Genomic DNA, 19,671 nt, shown 5'->3' with positions numbered 1-19,671 from the left:
CACATCCCTTATCACGCACCGGCCTCTGGAAAAATTGAACGATACAATGGACTGCTGAAAACTACATTGAGAGCGATGGGGGGTGGAACTTTCAAGCATTGGGATACACATTTAACAAAAGCCACCTGGTTAGTTAATACTAGAGGATCCGCCAATCGGGCTGGCCCCGCCCAACCAAGAGATCCACATACTGTAGAAGGGGATAAAGTCCCTGTAGTGCGCATGAGGAGTATGTTAGGAAAGACAGTCTGGGTTAGTCCTCCCTCAAGCAGAAGCAAACCCATTCAAGGGGTTGTTTTTGCTCAAGGACCTGGGTACACCTGGTGGGTGATGCAGAAGGATGGGGAGGTTCGATGTGTACCTCAGGGAGATTTGATTTTGGGAGAGAATAGCCAGTGAATTGGGCTGTATGATATTTAACTGCTAAATAACCTGCCAATGCATGTCATTGTATCTATAGTGTCTATATGCCATATCAAGGGTATTATTGTGAGAATTATCCAAATGACTACAGGATGGACTTTTGAAACTGAGCCAAGTACAACAGCGATAGAACTTGAACTGGCACCCACCAATTTCCTCAAGATCAACATCTTCGACCTGCAGACCAGGGGCATGAGTTGCACCAAATGTACTAGCCACAAGTTCCAGAGGCAGCGTACAACAACCCAACATCTCACACCATCTCTCTCTTATCCTGAAGAACTGTTACAATAGATAGAGCCCCAAAATTGATGGACACATTAGAGGGATAGCCCATAGGCTAAAGGAACACGGTGTGTGTGTGCGAGGTCAGGGGGTGGAGTCCATATACTTATATATAAGACAAGGAAAGTTGTAGTGGTTGATTGGAAAAAAATAAAAAAAAGTAAGATCTGGGCATGATGTAGATGGTATAGAATAAGGGGTGGATAATGTCCTGGGTTCAGCTGGGATAGAGTTAATTTTTACAGGAACCTGGGAGGTGGGGGCATAGCCGGGGCAGCTGACCTGAACTAGCCAAGGAGCTATTCCATACCATGTGACATCCTGCCCAGTATATAAATGGGGAGCGGGCCGGGGGGTGGTTTCTGTTTTTTCGGTGGGGGAAGTGGCGGAGCGTCGGGTCCCGGGTGGTGAGCAGTTGCACTGTGCATCACTCTTTTTGTATACCTTTTTTCATTAGTGCCGTTGTTGTTGTTGTAATCTCTTTTGTGTTTGTCCCAGTAAACTGCCTTTATCTCAACCCTCGAGGTTCCAGTTTCTTTTCCTTTTCTCTCCTCCGTCTCCTCCCCATCCCACCGGAGGGGGGCGGAGGAGTGAGCGAGCGGCTGCGTGGTCCTTTGTTACCGGCCGGGTTGAAACCACGACATGGGGCAAACCTGCCCTCTCACTGGAAGAGGATGACAACAAGGGTACAGCATATCGCATATGCCCTTGATCTCCTGTTCCCCAGTAGGTGGTAGGAAGACAAGGAACTTAGAACTCAAAGAGATGTAATTTAATTGCCACAAACAGATCCTTGAATTGTCGTGTTAGTACAAGAAGACTTTTCCCTCCACAGTAAATGTGATAGAGATTTCTGTTCTACAAACTCAAAAACATATAAATCACTCTAAATCACAGTGCACACTGCCTTCCTCCATGTTTGATAAAATTATTACAGTAGGATAGTAATGGAAACAGTAGATCATTGGTTTCTCAGGCTTTTTGGCATATGTTCCACATCATAAAGTTGGAGAATTGGTACTTTATTGCTGAGAGAAAAGACTTGATTTAACCAGAGCTTTTGAAGGTAGATTTTGTACCAAACCCCCACTAATTTTAACAGGAAAAGTTCAGTTTACTCATTTTATTTTTTCTGCCCTTGAAACTGAGAAACACAAGGAATAATGGAAATTTAATTCTGGCCATTTGACTCAAGCCAAAGCTCAGCTTCGTGGTCATTTCTTCATGTCATTTGAAAAAACTTTTTAGCTCTTGCCTTAAAACCCTGGGAATCATATGAACTGTCTTCCCTGTGGCCCCGTATGCGCTGAGAATGGAATGAGGGTCAGGGAAAAAGGTGGGCTGGGGCAGCAACAAACACATCGACAAGTGGGAGGCAACAGCTTCTTGCACTACTTTTCCATACTAGAATGCTCCTTAATACTGGGACATCACTCCTTTAGGTCATTGCATAGTCAAACTATAATAAATCATGAGTGGTCTTTGTCAGCTTCAACTGCAGAGACAATTGGTTTAGCTCAAAACTATATGGTTTTGACAAATTTTTGTCATAAAGTTTTTAGTCTAGGCTAACTCATTTGTCTTGGCCCCAAAGAAATGGAGAACAGACACTTGAAGGTTTGAGTTGTGTTCTCAGCTGGCTCTAATACTATTATTGTCTGTTTTACCACTAAGACTGAGGCCTGATTAGATTAAGAATATACAGGCCCAGCTTTGTTATGTAAGTGCTGTCTGGACATTGGAAACAAGTACAAGCAATTAAATAGTGCAAAACTAGATTACAAATAGATTTCATGGCTCTTTAAAGGTGATAGTGGCAGTAAGCTAATAGTTTTTTATTGATACGGTAGTGTTCCTTACTTGTAAGGTGCAATGGAGGTATCTGTATATGTTGTAAATGTACACCTGTATAAAGACAGAATTATTTAGTTTTTCTGCTGGTGAGCATCACTTCTTCCACAAAGACATTTTGTGAGGAGATAGAATTTTTACTTGCTTTTCTTAGGTGAAGGTAACTTAATAGCTCAGTGTTTGGTTTTTTTGTTGTTGGGGTTTTTTTGTTTGTTTGTTTGTTTTTGGGTTTTTTTGTTTGTTTTTTTTTTGTGGTTTTTTTTTTTTTAATAAATAATAAGTAAATTAGATGGTACAGTAACCTGTGCTTAAAGTAATGCAAAAACCCCACTGTACAGTTATTTGGTTGACTAGAGTTTGGCATTGTTAACAGCTACATAAATGTGCATAAATAATGAATAAAGGGAAAGACTGAGCTTTAAGGAAGTTGTATACTTACATGTTGATTTGAAAGAAGAGGCAGCTTGAAAGATACTCTTTCTCTGCAAGGATTACTTTGAAGGAGGCAGAAAGAAAGCAGAAGGGGAGGCATTCTGCTGTGTAGTGCAGACGTGACAAGAAATGAGAACAAAAATGCTCGAAGAGTCAGATCTGTGAAAAGCTCTGGGTATACTGATGAGAGTGAAAATAAAAGCAGTAGGTGATAGGTAATTTATAGAGCACAAAAGGAAGATAAATACAGAATGGCCTGTGGATGGGAGTGATGTATTTTAAATACACTGTGCTGTGAGCTGAAAATCAGATAGGCAAGTGAGCAGGAGATAGCATTTACTAAGGTGACTAATGACTGGCACATCAACGAAGACATTAGTCATGAGAACAGAAAGGAAGAATTTTGTGCTTTAGATGTTATCAGTGCTGCTAATCCCAAAGAACAGAAATGATGAGCAAGATCCTAACATAAAGACTCTGATACTCTAAAATTCTTAGTTTCAAAGGAACATTGTTTTGTGATCTCTGAATTGTCTCTGTTCCTCTCAACTGTGCAGAGAAATTACATCAATCCTCTATACCCATTATCCAAGTGTCTTTGTGAAGTTAACATTAATTTACTTATTGTCGTCCTCTCCAAGGGAGGAAGGAAATTTCTATAGTGTATGAGTTATTTTTCAGTTATTTTCTCATTTGTTATAAAAATGTATAACCTGAGGCAAGAAATTTCAGTAGACAATGAGAGACAGAATTCAGGTGAAGCAATACTGGAATTGGATTTGATCCCTGCTTGTGCCAGAATTCCTCTGTGATACTGGATTAGTCACTTATGCCCTCCCCAAACTGAGTGATTTAGCCAAGCTATATGCCTAACCTTAGACTTTCAGACCCTCTTAGACTCTTGATTTGGTGGTTAGTCCAACAACTGTACATTAAGACAGCTTAAATTCACCTTCAGTATTTTTACTTTCTAAATTTTCAGGTTTTTATCCGATGGAGATGTATGCACATTTATTAATATTTTTTAAAGTAAATAGCATAGGATTTGAAAGGCTTACAAAGAAATTAATTATTTTATTTCGCGTTAACTAGTTAATAGCAATGAAGATAAAATTTTCTGCATGCGTGGGTCAATGAGTGTAACACAAACTACTGACCTGTTGTTAAGTAAACACGAGCTGCCCTGTACATTGAATATAGCAATAGTTGTCTGAGAAAAATTGTATGTTATTATGAGATTAAAATTACTAACATAACACATACTTGCAAGTGGTAAATTCATATTGTGAAGAAGCCTTAATTAAGGCTATTCCAAAGGTTAACTCTAAAAAACCTCTAAAAACTCTTCTATTAAACGTAGTGATATTTATTTTTAAGTAAATAAAGCACCGAAAGTACAGCAAGAAATTTACCCATTAATAGGCTTCTTGTTACATGTCATTAGCTGGAACCTATTTTATTCTTGACATTACAAAGAACTCATAAACTCATACCACAGACAAACCACTGTGCCTGGAATTATTTAGTACACTGTAATTATTCTGCTCAATTTCCCTTCAACAGAAAACATTTTGATGCTTGAGAGTATGGTATGACCCAATAATGAAGTATAAAGGAGTTTAATTTTCTTCTAGGGGAATTCAGATGGAAGAAAAATGTCTTTTTGAAAATTGTGATTAAATAAAACTAAAACATTTTGCTGTAACATCTCAATGTAGCAAGAAAATACACACAAATTACATAAATGCTTCTGTAGTGTAAAAAAAATGTAGTTTCGATACTGTAATTTTGACACAGTATGCCTTTTAATATCCAGATAACACAATATAGTGCTGTATGTATATTTGCATTAACTCTGAACCTGGCTAATATGCCTAAGGGAATTAGTTTGTGCTATTTTAGTAGCACGAGTGTCAACAAAATGAAATATTTCAATTTTGAAAAAAAAGAAAAAAAAAGTTGTTTTAAATAAGGTATTTTATATGTAAGAAGTTTTTTTCCCAGGGAATATAATAGCATAAATTTTGAAGTGTCAGCTATTTATCTCACTTTTTTATTAAAGTAATTTTAAAGTATTGACTTTTCTTCTGGAATGGAAGTTTTGAATTTTACAGAAGAATAAGGTAAAATAGACATTTGTAGAAGAGAGTGTCTGTGACTTAAAAATATACAACTAACTTTTCAGATTGTCAGAGAATGCTGTAATATGGAAAAGGAAGAAAACAGCTTCACAGTCTGAAGATTATCTTGCAGATTGTCCCCCACTATTGAATTCTTCCTAAGCATTTGTTGAGTCCTTTTCTATATTTTAAAAAATAGAAACGTATAATCTAGAAAACCTCTATAAAAATAAACTTACCTTGAAAATGCAATTCCCAGCTCTTCACATCTCACTATTTGACTACCTCCCCATTAAAGTAAAATAGGTATATCTAAATAATTGTGTCTTAATTTTTGCAGTTTATCTGTGAAACATATGTCTAGCAAAGTCTAAAATCTTAAATCTAAAACTAGACAAGTAATAAGCAAACCAGGAATGGATGGCTGAGTGGCCAGCAAGCAAGTCATAGCACTGAAACAGACACACAAAACTAACTCTTGGCTAATAATGTCACATGGGGATTTGGGTAATGAGTGGTGTAGTCATACTAGAGTTATTGCAGGGACCCGAGGAGGTAAAGATTAAAGTTGTGGTGGTGACAGGGACAGGACGTCATGGAAGTTTTTGATCATTGGAAAGCATTTAGGACTCAAATCCATAGGAAATGAAAAATAATTTTTATAGTATTTTAGAGTGCTTCTTTATTCTGTAATTTTCAGAGGACGTTAATTTAAAATACTTACATTATATGAAGTGTCTGGTCTCGAGTCATTCATTACAGCATGTCAACACTACAGACTTGTGTCAACCCTTCAAGGACGTAGAGAAATATCATCTCTGGTAGATGTAATTTTATTAACAGAAAGCTTTACTATCAATGTAATAGACCATTAAAAAAAAACCCAAAACCAAAGCACTTTATTGTTGTCTTTTAATTCGCTTTGAGTATGCTGTATGGGTAAATCTGTAGTTTTGCCTGAATTCATGAAACTGTGCTCATACTAGGAGCCATTTGCCTGTATGTTATGGCACTGTATTAGTACTCCAGTAAAATTTAGCCATAACCTCCCACACAAGCGAATTGAAATACTCAGATTTTCTCACTCCTTGAACAACTTTGTTGACTGCTGATGGAATAAGGTCACAACAGTGAGTTATTTGGGTCCTGGAAAGATAGAGTTGGGGTTCAGCCTCACCATCATCCAGAAGTGATCTGAATTAAGAACTGTTAGCAATCTGCAAATATAAACTCTACTTTTTTCTTTTTTTCTTTTTTTTTTTTTAAATTTCTTTAGTTGCCAGTATATTCATTTGAGATGAAATATAACAGTGATATGGAAGAGTTTAACATTTTACTCTAACAGACTCAAGCCAATGTTTTTGATTTTACTCCTTACACAGCTCCTGCCTTTCTAATCAAGTATAGGAATGGCACTGACCTGTCAAAGGGACGCTTACTTTACTTGACTCTTGAGAGTAGGTAATCATTTGTAGAGAAAGATCAAAAGCACCTCTTAAGTAAGAATCAGATGAAGATTTGAATCTGAATATAAATCCTTTAGAGGGGATATTCTGGTGCAGGCTTAGGTGTAAGGTACGCAAGAAGACTAAGCCTTTAAAGCATGGGGAAAACCCAGACAGGATGTGAACTGAATGGAGAAGGAAGCAGACTTCTCAGTATGAAATGTCATCGTTTTCACATCCTTTAAATAGGTATTTTATCAACTGCTAGTTTAACTTGCCTTAAGTTATGGGTGATTTGAAAATACTTAATATATAGACAATCAATGCTTTAATTTTTTGTTATTCTTATAATTCTTGTTCTAGACTACAAATGCAGAGCATAGTATCCCAATTCATTTTTTAAGAGATGTCAATTAATAAAATCATACTTCTATGTAATCTTATCTTGGCTTGGAATAGGATAACATAGGATTATAGCAGAAAGTCTTCCAGTAATCACCAGGGAAATTTTCTGGCCTGTTGGCCTGTGTCAAAACAGCATGGAGTACATCTGAGGCATAAGATCTTGAGTAAAACTGCAACAATGACTAAATACAACAAACTGGCTCTAAGAAATAATCTTGCAGGTAGATGCCTAGCATTTCCATTCTTTTTGCTTCTGCTTTGTGGGTATGTGCTAGGGAGACCAAAGTGAATTTAAAAGGAAATATGCCCCCCCCCCCCCACTTCTAATCAGGGTGTTTTGAATAGCTACCAGTTGGAAGGATTCAGTCTTTTTATTATCCTGTTGAATTTCTAGGTGAGAGGGCTGCCAGAATCATCCTTCAAAGGATTAGAACAGGGTGTTTGCCTCCTATGCCTTCAGGCATGCCTAAGATAGTTTTCAACTTGCCTCTGTTTTCTGAGCTTTCATGTTTCCATCACAGAGTTAAATAGTATGCCAGAGAACATCTGTCCCTTATTTGTGCTTTCATTATTTTGTACTTTGATTGCATTAGAAATTTTACCTGATGACACTGAAGATAATGTTATCAATGTTAGCTGATACAACAGTTTGTTACTGTGGCCTCTTCTTCCTAGCAGTACTTCTCTGTATTTGTATTCCCATTTTTGAATCTGTGCCTGTGTTACAAAAAATTGTGTCTTCTATATGGAACACCACTTTGAGAAATACTTTGTCATCGGGTATAACTGGGCTATATGCTAAAATACTGATTTCTTTAAATTCAGTAGCAAAAATGTTTGCTCATTTTCTTAGTTTTCTCACATGCCTCTTTTCTCTTGTATGGAAATGAAGAGGGGAAACAACACTCTTGAAAGCCAAGAACCAACATACAATTGGCAAGGGAGAAAAGAATTTTAGGTGCTTAAGAGTTACAGGTACTTGTACTTCTCTGCACATGTTTGGGCCATTTCTTCAGAATCCTGAAACCACAGTCATTCTGTAGTGCAAGAGACGCATTCCTCAAGCATCTTCTACCTAGATCCTGGTAAATGTGATTGTAAAGCAAATTGTTCTTTTATGGTGTGTTTTTTCACACCTAATAACAGTTTCTGGCACACATTAATTTCAGGCTTGCTTGGAGCAATGTTTGACATGCTCTTTGTGCTCCCCGTGCTCCCCCTTTTTCCTGGTATTCTCCTTTCCCCTTCAGAAGGCAGCTTACACAGAGAGGTGACCAGAAAACTCCCACTTCGTATTACTGTGATTCTGTTTCACATGGTCAGTGTCACCAAGCAGCAGCAGCAGGTCTACTCAACAAGCTGGAGGACCAAATGGGTGCTGAGGATGCCCACAACACAGGCAGTAGTACTCTCCCTGACCAAAGCGCAGTCCTGCTGCACCTGAACACACCAGGTTCTGGGGTACTTCAACATAAGGGCTGTTGACAGTTCCAGACAAGGCACAGGGATGAATCAGGTCCAGGGTCCATCCAGTGAGTCCAGACAGGAGATGAGGCCAAAGGTAGGACTAGAGACAAGGGCACAGCAAGGTCCATCCACAGGACAGGACATCATAGTTCAGGTAGGAGTAGCTGCCTGGGTCTGAGCTTAAATAGAGGTCTTGGGGCCTTTGGAATCCCAGTTGACTGTTGGTCAGGGCCATTAAGGCCAATTAGTGATGCTTGCCCATTGTGGCACTGCCTGGGACTTGAATCTCACAGATTCTAAGAAGCTGGAATGCCCTCTGACTCCAGCTGAAGCTTCACGTCTTCAGCCGTCTTCTGGAAAAAAAAATAATAATCCTTTATGTTCATTCAGGTAACTTGTCGTATGAAATGTAGAAGAGATCTGTCACATTGTTGAACTACCTTGATTGATAAACCTTATGATGTTAATGAGGAACAAATAAAGGTGACTCAATAAGATCTTTTAATGTCATTAACTTTGCATTTATTTGATATAGTCAGTACTACATGCACAGAAAATATTTTTTGTATGTGTCATTTTATGGTGTTTCTAAGCTATAAGGCATGAACAGTTCAGACAAATTAGCCATTTTCTTAGTTTCTAACTGCCTGGGGTGTGTCTGTGTTATTAAGTGGTTAGCTTAATAATGAGAAAGTAAATACGTAGGTATCTTCAAATGCTAGCCTGGTAATAAAAGAAAAAAGAAAGTGGTAACAACAAGGCAAGTATAGACACAAAAAATCAGCATTATGTGAGCAAATAACTATGCTTTTGTTTCTGAAAGGGACTTTTGTGCCAAAAACTTCAGCTGGATGCAGTTTAATAACTTTTTATATCTATATGAATGGTCTTGTAAAATATAACTTTCATGCCAGGGTGTTGGAAAAGTCATTTTCAAGGATATGTCTGTGTGCAGTGGCCAATTTTTTTTTTTTAAGGACTTACTGTAATGAACATTAGTAACCTGTATCGTACACTAGTCCATTAACCACTTAGTAAGTGGCCTGTTGGCTAATCGCAGCTTTATAGTCCTGTCTCAGCAGTGTTAACAATAACCGTACAACATGAGTGTTAGTGGTCAGTGAAGTACTAATACATGCTGAGGTAATCCCATTTTTTATTTTCTCAGCTAGCACACTGTCCACTCAGGTGCCACTGTGTTGACAACACTGAAAATTGCTTTAACACAGGTAGTCAGCTCCACTTCAACTGAAAGCAAAAGGAATTCTGGAAGCTTTCAGGTCAGCTGACCATGCAAAGATGTACAAAGATGACCAGCCAACATGATCTGACTGGAGTAATTTGTGATTAATATGTCTTCCTACGTTTCCATCTGTCTGTAAATCATGATAGCTGAAAAAATAACAGCTTGGGGAAATGAGCTTAAGAGTTGCTTTTGCAATTGCTGCAGAATGCCAAGGCAGGAAAGTTTGTGCCTGATTAGCTTGTGGAATAAGCAAAGCAGAGACTTGCCTAGCTGGAGGAGGAAAAAGCACAGATTGCAGAAAGAAGAGTTTGTGATAGCAGTGACTGCAGTAGTCTGCCTAGACAGTACAGGCTCAGGCGTGACAATAAGTCACTTCTCTCATGCACTCTCTTCTCTAAGTAGCTTAGTGAAGATCTCACACCCGAGTAAAACTGCAAGGGTTGGGTTTTTCTTTGCCTTAGACTTCTTCTGACAATGGGACAAGAAAGGATGAAGACAGACACGGGGGAGGGGGCAGTAGTAAGGATAGAGAGGCCAGTGACGTGCTTCACTCCTTACCTTGTCCCTTTCCTGTCCCCTGTACCTCAGCACTACGTTGCCTTCCAAAGGTTGGGTGGATGCTCTTTGCATTGTCAGAGGTCAAGGAAGTGGAGTGGTGGTAAGGAGAGAGGCAACATGCCATAGTTACATGTCCTGAGGCTTTATAGTTATTCCAACTTTAAATACCGATAATTTGTTTTTCTAAAGTTGAAGTCCAGAAGTCTTTGCTATGCCTATATATTTCAGAAATACAATCTTCATTCATGTCACTTTTTCTGAAAGATTTTAGAGCCTTATTACTCATCTGGGGCTCTTACCTAGGAAAGTGAGAAAGGTTCCGTCTGGAAGTTGCTAAAAATCCTTTTCTGAATGAGTGTTGTGTGTACTTATGATTTGTTTTTATTTGTGTGTATTTAATAACAAAATTACTTAATTTGCATGCTTTGCAAATGCCATATTGAGAAATTACTGGTTAGTGAAGTATTTTGAGAAAGGCTGCCATAGTTGATTTTTAGTAAAAATTCAAGAATCATCTCCTTGAAGTTTCAAAAACAGATCAGAAAAAATTATATGAGAGGTATTGCTAAATATAATCTAGGTAAAAGATGACCATTTAATAGGCTTCTCTATTAAGGGCTTCACAATCACGAGTTCTGTTACTTTTAAACTGTTTTTTCAACACAGAACATAGCAATTTTTTAAAAGTGTTGTCAGTTGAAATTGCTAAATACTGCTGTATGTTAGAAAAGCTGTTTGACAGGGCTGACAGAAAATAATTAATATGAAGACCTACTGCTACACAATACCTTTTTCCATTCTTCCTCTCAACAGGCAGACTCTAAATGTTCATTTACTGTCTCTAACATTCAGGAGCAGAATATCCCACATATCACCACCCCTTTCAGCTCTTTCACAAACCCCACTGTAAGGCTGCATAAGTATTTCTGTCTCTGAAAGTCCTTAATACCTTTGCCATATTGTTGTTGCTCTTCTCGCTGAAAAAAGGCTCAGGCCTCAAGGCATACTATAGAATGCTTAGGGTTTTTTACATTGGAAGTGGCACTTGTGTTAAGATTATCTAACTGTTTATTTTTACTGTGTCCTTGTCTATACCATATATTATAGGAAGGTAGCTGAGACTTGTAATTTAGTCATACTGATGTTTTTCCTCATTATTATTCTCCTATTTTCCTGATTTTGTTATTGAGGTGAGTTGATCAATCCTATGGCTTTAGCTTTCTTTTTCTCTATGTCCTGAAGTAAAAGTACAGAGAATTTTGGATAAGGTTTCTCTATATTGTAATTCACATAAAATGCATATGTATTGTAAGTATTTATCTGGCAGTGTAGATGTCTACTTAACAGGAAGAAAAAAGTATGTAAAAAATTAAGCATACATACATACAGAGTGAGAATAGGTGAAAATTTTATACCATCTACTTTGTACAAGTAAATAACAGTAATTTTTTTAATGTAGGGGCTTTTGTACTGCTAATTCTTGCAATTCCATTTGTTAATTAAAGTTCAGTTGTGGACTGTAGCATATTATGTGTCTTAGAGCAAGAAGCAGTCTACACTGGAGATTATTTTAGAACATAATCTGGATTTCTTCAGTGCTTTTACTTCAAAAGCTACAACTGCTACCATATGCAGGAATGAATGACCTCTAAGATGCAGGCAATATAAAGCACAGTACCAGTACCTGTTATTAAATGGGCCCATTACTTCACGCAGCAATTGTTACTATGATAATGGTCAACACAAAAATTGAATTAATTTGGTTATTTTGGAAGAGTTTCTTAATTTGGCACCACTGTTGCTTTCAGAAAGTCACTGTTTTGGGGAAATTTTATAATTGCTATGTGAAGGATAAATGTGTATGTCAATATACATGGGTAGTAAAAAGTAACAGGAGCTATGTTGTTATCAGATTTCTGTTATTAAAAAGGCTGTGTATTACTTCATAAACACTTTGCTTCACTCATTGCTCCAAATTCCTGAGTGATCTAGTTTAAAGACTACTGTATATGTAGTTATTTTCAGTACAGCATGCCAACTTTGTTTAATTTAGATACATTCCTTCAAGGCTTTCAAAAGAAATCTTTGGTGAGTTATATTGAATTTGATAAAATTCAAGCAAATACTTTCATCTTAAACACTAAAGCAAGCATTGTCCAATAGTAAACACACTGCAATATTTAAAATTGTGTCACGTTTTTTAGTTTTTGAGAGAGGCTTTACTTGATTCCAGATCCCCAGAAACTTGGAACAGTTTAAAACTCACATTTAGTCTTTTTCGTAAGCACCTTCCCTTTCCCTTGACTAGAGGCCTCTCAGAATTTTAGTTTATCTGTAGGACCTTTGAAGATAGTATAAATATGATTGTTGAATAGAAGTCATAGCAAAATAAAGCAATATCAAACACTTTGAAAGATTTTTCTCTATGTCCATTTGGGATTAGCCTATCTTTCCTGCAATTAAGGAAAGATGATCCCTCATCTTAGAACTTTTCTCTCTTTTGTCTAATTTCAACAGGTTTAGGTACCAAACTGTGGTCTTCATGTTGCTTTATTGCATGAGGACTCATCAACATATCAGAATACTTGGACTGCATTTTGCTCACCCCTATTCCTCTCTGCTGTTTGTGAAGGAAATTGGCATATTTTCAGCAGCTGTGACATTCCTTTAGTGTTGACTGTCAAAGTTTAACCATCATGCATATGGTAAAATGTTCCTTCTTTGTATATTTCAAAACAGCAGTTACAAACTTTTTTGAACAAGATGCAAAGGAACCTTTCAGTTTTTCCTTCTCAGTATAAATACATTTTTCTGCTAATGGGATTTATGTTTTCTTTTAAGCTTGTAAAATGATCTGTATTTGTGTTGCAGTTTAAAGCAGGGTATTTTGGGTAATACTCTACAGTTACAGAGTTCTCTCATTTGATTTCTCTAAGTGTTCTTTTAATTAAAACCCCTATTTGTAGAAAATGTTCAAAGATGTCAAACTTGTTTAACATGTAAAAATTTAATAGTTAATCAGGTCCTATCAAAGAAAACAGACAAACAAGTGCTTTTAAGCCTAGGAGAACACTAGCAATGCCAGATAAAATTAGCAATGCCACGTAAAACCATTGGGGTATTTTAAAATCAGCATGTAGAACGTGACATAGAATGCCATGCATCACTTCAGTTGCCCCTCAACTTCTAATAAAGTTAGCCTGCTTTCTGGCAGTTTGTTTACCTGCCTGCCTGAGGCTTGGGGCTCCTGCACTGTCCAATATCTGTACAGGGTAAAAACTTCCAAGGTTTCTGGACATACGGGGTTTCCAAGTTTTTGTGCTTCTTAGCTGTCAAGACTCCAAAGATTTGTGGCTGGATATTAAGAAACTTCTGCTTTTATTTCTTCCAAAAGAGGCAGTGGGAGCGTTGGTTTTTCTTTTTAATGTCTTCCCTCCCTTATGTATTCTTTCCTTGAGTTGGTCTCCCAGGGAATATTTTGAATATTTAACTTGCTTTTCAACCCCCAAAACCGCATTTATTCATAGGTAGGGATGGTTCTTGAGCAAGTTAAATCATGTACAGGAACAGCAGAATGATGAATTTGTGGTGTGGCACATGAGACCAGATAGAAGCATTCTCTGGAGTCTGCAGGACTGTTAGGTGCATGACCCCAACATGGGCAGGAGCCTTGACGGTAGGAAATGTGTTCAGCTGCTATATGGAACAGACTGCAGAATCCAATCAGCACTCAAGTGTTAGATTGGAAAAAATGATCAGCGACAATAACAAGCTCTAAATCTCAAAAAGTATAAATCTCAAAAGTTTCTTGACAAAAATGAGAAGAGGCATGTCTTTGCCAAATAGTTTGCTTGCATACAAATCATAGATACCTCTTTCTGTCCTTTTTACTGATACGTAAGCTTAACACAAGGCAGCATCAACCCTATACAAACTTAATCGCTTGTAGTATGTACATACACTTCTGTGTATGTATAGCTGTAGTGTATATATTCATATGTAAACACATCTTCTTCTGAACTTCTTTCCAGAAGGGATTTCCTTCTGCTTCTAGCATAGCAAAAGCATGTAGCTATCTCCTACTTTCTTCAGATCTTAAAAAAAAGGCAGTATTACCAGCAAATAAAAGTCCTGGTATCCTTGCAGCTAAAAGGATTCCAGGTTTTGAATAAAGTAATTAGTGTCCTCTCTATTTATTTTTGAAGTTGTTAATGTGTTAAGGGATTTTTGTCTTTATAGGACATTTTTCCTATTGCCAGAAACATTTTGGTCTGCATATGAAATACTCAGTCCTTCAATTTATTTAAGGATATTCTTATTCCGTAGGTCACTGTTGTTTCACACCTGTCTGTGACCTAGGTTAAGAAATTATATATTTAAAAGCTTTTCTGTACTAAAAATCCATATTATTTTAAATTAATTTTTGTAATGGTGGTTTGACTCTGGTTTAAACACTGAGTTTTAACTGTTGTAATTTGTTAAGGTTGTTGTGCACTCCCTGGTGGAATTCTCTTATGAAAATTAGCTTCTTAGGTAGTATCAGTTTCGAAATTGAATGCATGTCTTCCTCCAAAATAAAAGCAAAGTCATCCATACAGCAATTTGAAATAACAAACAAAGAGATGTGACTGATACTGATACTGTTTTGAACTGGGTGTTTGCTGATACAAGAAAGAAACAGTGAAACAAAACAGACATGATGCTGAAGTCTGATATGATCATGGAAAGTACCTAAGGAGAAGCAAAAACATGAAAGAAAGGCTAACACTGGAAGACATGACTAAAGGCTTTGAACTGTGAAGCAGATGAATGTGTACAGAAAAATACCTGACTCTGCCGTCTGTTCCTATTCTTACCACAGTAATCTTACAGATCTTGAATTTTGGCAGGTCACCTAGACCTTACTGATGCATACAGAGGAGATTACTTTTACTCCTGAGATAAAACTCCTCCTGTTTTTGAATAAATATTACAAAGCATAGCTGGGGGGGGGGGGGGGTGGGGGGAGCAAGAAGTCATCTAGTACATCTTCACTTTAAAAGAAATTCAGCTGTAAATAAAGTATTTCTGATATTTATCCCACCAACAGATACAGCTTATGAGAACAGTATATGTGACCAGTTGTTGTGCCCATATGAAAATACATGATCTCCTGTGAATGCCTGTCATGACTAGATGGCTTCTTTTTTGAGTCACTGTATGATATTCTCAAGTAAGTCCATAGCAAGCTATTGAAAATAGCCTGGCCAAAAGCTTAAGGCACATCTGAGCTAAAATTTTTTTAAAAGCTTCCAACAACATATTTTACAGCCTACTCAGCACTCTACCGGTTTCTATTAGTCTGTGAAGGTGTTTCGTAACACCCAGATGCTTTGTTCTCTTCTTTCACCTTGAAAGTAGTGTTTGGTTCAATGTCCAGGCATTGAGATCTCTTACCCAAAGATACCTTCTATGCTGCTGCTCACGAAAGTGTGTGCTCATACTCTGGCTTTGCAGGGCCAGGGGAGAGTGAAGGGAGACCCATGAGAAAATGAAGTCCTTTTGAAGAGGACTTCTACTTCACTGTTCTGTGAACATCTAGTTTAGGTGCAACTCAAAGCACCCAGGTTTGAAAGCTTTACCGTTAGTAGAAAGAGATAGACACTTTCAGAGGCACCTTCATGCTTAATTAGGTGGGTGATATGTGCTATTACTGCTCGAAGTCATCAAAATTACCTTTCAGCATTTTTGGTTGTATCTTCATGGATGAATGCAAACACAGCTGAATGCTTCTCTCTGTGCTCTGAGTTGTTCTGGAAGCAATGTAACCATGTTAGTCTTGCAGAAGGAGCAAGCTTTGATGCAGGTCAAATTATCTTGCTCACTGTGCTTTGTACCCAGAGTAACCTTAATGGTTTTGTGCTTGGAGCTTGCTTTACATGGCCTGCTGGAGAATGAACAGCCTTGGTGTGCTTGTACCTACTTTGGAAAACATGTTATTCGATTTGATCGCTCTAACCAATAAACCCTTCTCATCAACAAGTTGCTGGTTGGTTATTTTCCCTTTTGTGAAAGTACAATTCATTCCTTCTTGCATTTAGTTCCTTGCATATTTTCCATCTTATTGCTTCCCACATTTATCAAGACTATTTTGCAGTCAACTTGTACTGGTAGCTGAAAAAAGTACTGGTAGCTAAAAAAAAGTACTGGGAGCTCCATCATTGGTGGACAGAAGTTTATTAGTATATCTTTTGTTCCTTAAACCAGAGATTAAATTACAATTTTGAAGTGAACTGGAAACAAGAGATGTAATTTATTTTCTAGGGCTTTTAGAAAATGTTAAGCATAAACACTTTTAGGTGGAGTGAGGTAGGACATAATTTGCTGCCTGTAAATATGTGCAAGTGAATAAGCTACTGACTTTTCATTGTGCAGCCATGGCTAGAATTGTCTTGTGCTCTTCATTATTTTAACTTCTGCTGAAGAATGAATGTTGGGAAGGAACTGAATGTAGAGAGGAAAGGGGTGAGGAAGAAAGGAGGCAGACAGGAGTAACAGGCAGACAGTGTTCTGTAGTGTGTCTCTGTAGTAAGAATAAAGCCAGATATGTGATCAGACTTTTCTCTGAGCTTCTGGGAGCTCTCTAATATTATGCTTATTATTAGAAAATAATTATGTTAAAGCATTTTTTCAAAATAACGGTGTCCTGGACTACATTAGGAGGACTGTTGCCAACAGGTCAAGGGAGGTGATCCTCCTATCCTCCTCCTCTCCTCAGCACTGGTGAGGCCACACCTGCAGTACTGTGTCCAGTTCTGGACATACTGGGGAGCATCTCTCATGAGGAGAGGCTGAGTGAGCTGGGACTGTTTAGCCTGGAGAAGAACAGGCTCAAGGGGGATCTCACCACTGTGTACAAATACCTGAAGGCAGGGTATAAAGAAAGTGAAGCCAGGCTGTTTCCACTGGTGCCCAGTGACAGAACAAGAGGCAATGGGGACACACTGAAACACAGGAGGTTCCTGCTGAATATCAGGAAAAAGTTTTTTCCTGTGAGGTTTATCAAGCACTGGTGCAGATTGCCCAGCGAGGTGTGGAGTCTCTCTCGGAGATATTCAAAAGCCATCTGGGCAGCTGGTTCTAGGCATCACTGCCGGAGTAGAGGGGTTGGACCAGAAGACCCTTCCAGAAGTCCCTTCCATCCTCAAGCATTCTGTGATTAAAAGTCAGACTACTGCTGTTTTGTAAAATTCTGTGCATTGAAATGCTGAAGAAAGCAAGTACCAGTAATATTCAGAAATGCTACCATCTTGTGGTGCCTGAAATGACTGAATATACCAATAGCACTCTTACAGTCAACTGTTTACCAACATAGTATATAATTACATGTAGTGTCTACATGCCTGCTAAAACAAGCTTTCAAATTAGTTTTGTGATGTAGTAATTTCTTTCAGTAGATTAGGTTGTTTTGGTTTTGAAATGAAATACCTTTTAACTACTTTGCACCAAATTATTATGAAAGATTGTAAATGTTCTATGGCTTAGTGGGATATAAAAAAATTTGTTTATAAAACAAAAGGCTGTTTTGAAGGGTTCTACAACCTGCAGAAAGACACTCAAAGAATAAAAGGATTCTTTGCTGTAGAGAGCTTACAGTTCACATGCTCCTTTTAAGGTTATATAATAATATGAATGTAGGGACTTGATAGCAGCTTATGCCTTTTATAATGCTTGGTAAAGACTTTGTCCCCATTGATTTTATACTTCCGCTGGTATGCCTTGGTTGTCATATAACTAACCTTTCTAAGTATCACTGCCCCTGGCACTAAGTATTATGCCTATATCTGTTTACATTATTGTTCTCAGTTACTGGAGAGATTTTCTTTATTTCATTAGGGAAGATACAATAAAAATATATTTTACAGAAAATGTGTATAGTTTGGGGTTCTTGATTACAATGTATAGAAAATTAAGCCAAAAGCTTCTAATATTACAGCTAAATATGATTTATAGTTAAGATAAAATTATTGTGCCGGCAATTTGTTTCACTTGATTTAATGTGCAGCATAGTTTATTGAAAGCAGTATGCTACATTAGGTGCAGTATTTATCATTTAAGTGTGTTATTATACCTACAAAGCTGTGTTACATTAGAAGCTTTTTTCATAGCTTCATAAACACAAAATGATGCCTACTTTCTAAAACTGACTGTCACCTGTAGACCTTGAAGTCCTGTTCTTGAGATTAGTAAATGATAGCAAGTGTATATGAATAATGTAACAAATACTATTGTTCTTTTAAAATCAGGCTGTGAATAAGTTACAGGGCTTTAAGTGTCGCTCTGTGAAACATTTCTTTGGTACATTTTATGAATACTTATATTTGACGCTTACAGTCAGTTCTATTATGTAAATGTTTTCGGGTTGGCATATGTGCAAGTGAATAAGCTACTGACTTTTAATTGTGCAGCCAGGGATAGAATTGTTGTCTTGTGCTCTTCTTCAGCTTTTTCTGAAGAATGAATGTTGGGAAGGACTTGAACATAGAGAGTAAAAGGATGAGGGAGAAAGGAGGAGATAACAGACAGTGTTCTGTAGTACATTGTCCTGGGTTCAGCTGGGATAGAGTTAATTTTTACAGAACCTGGGAGGGTGGCACAGCCAGGGCAGCTGACCTGAACTAGCCCAGGAGCTATTCCATACCATGGGACATCATGCTCAGTATATAACTGGGGAGCGGGCCGGGGGGCTCTCTCGACTTTCGATGGGGGAAGTGGTGGAGTGTCGGGTTCCGGGTGGTGAGCAGTTGCACTGTGCATCACTCTTTTTGTATATTCTTTCATTAGTACTGTTGTTGTTGTAACCTTTTTTTTTTTGTGTTGTCCCAGTAAACTGCCTTTGTCTCAAGCCTTGAGGTTCCAGTTTTCTTTTTCTTTTCTCTCCTCCGCCTCCTCCCCATCCCACTGGAGGGGGCGGGAGGAGTGAGCCAGCGGCTGCGTGGTCCTTTGTTACTGGCTGGGCTGAAACTACAACATACATCTTGATAATAAAAATAAAGCCAGATAGGTGACCAGACATTTGCTTGGGCTTTTGGGAGCTTTCTAAATGTTTCAAACTTAATTGAATGTACTGGTATCAGCAGTTATATAGGGGTAGTCCTCATAAAGCTTAATGGCATACATGTTTAGGGGGTGCCTGTGTGTGTATTTATATAAAACTTTAGATGGTACAAAAAATACAAATGTTTTGTTTACAGTAGTCAGTACAGAGCTGTCTCAATACCATATCATGGTCTGAAAATTTTTGATGTTTTGGAAATAAGGTGTCAGCTTATAAAATGAGCTCTAGGTGAGCCCTATTTTATGTGTTAAAAGACAACAGTAGAAGTAGTTGGAGGAACTACTATATTAAAGAGTCATGAGTAGTTTATCCCTTCCTTTCTTGACACTAGGATGCCCAGAA

The sequence above is a fragment of the Accipiter gentilis genome, chromosome Z (genome assembly GCF_929443795.1).
Source record: "Accipiter gentilis chromosome Z, bAccGen1.1, whole genome shotgun sequence".
Classification (NCBI taxonomy): domain Eukaryota; kingdom Metazoa; phylum Chordata; class Aves; order Accipitriformes; family Accipitridae; genus Astur; species Astur gentilis.
The sequence above is the reverse complement of the archived record's forward strand: the minus strand, read 5'-3'. Positions refer to the sequence as shown.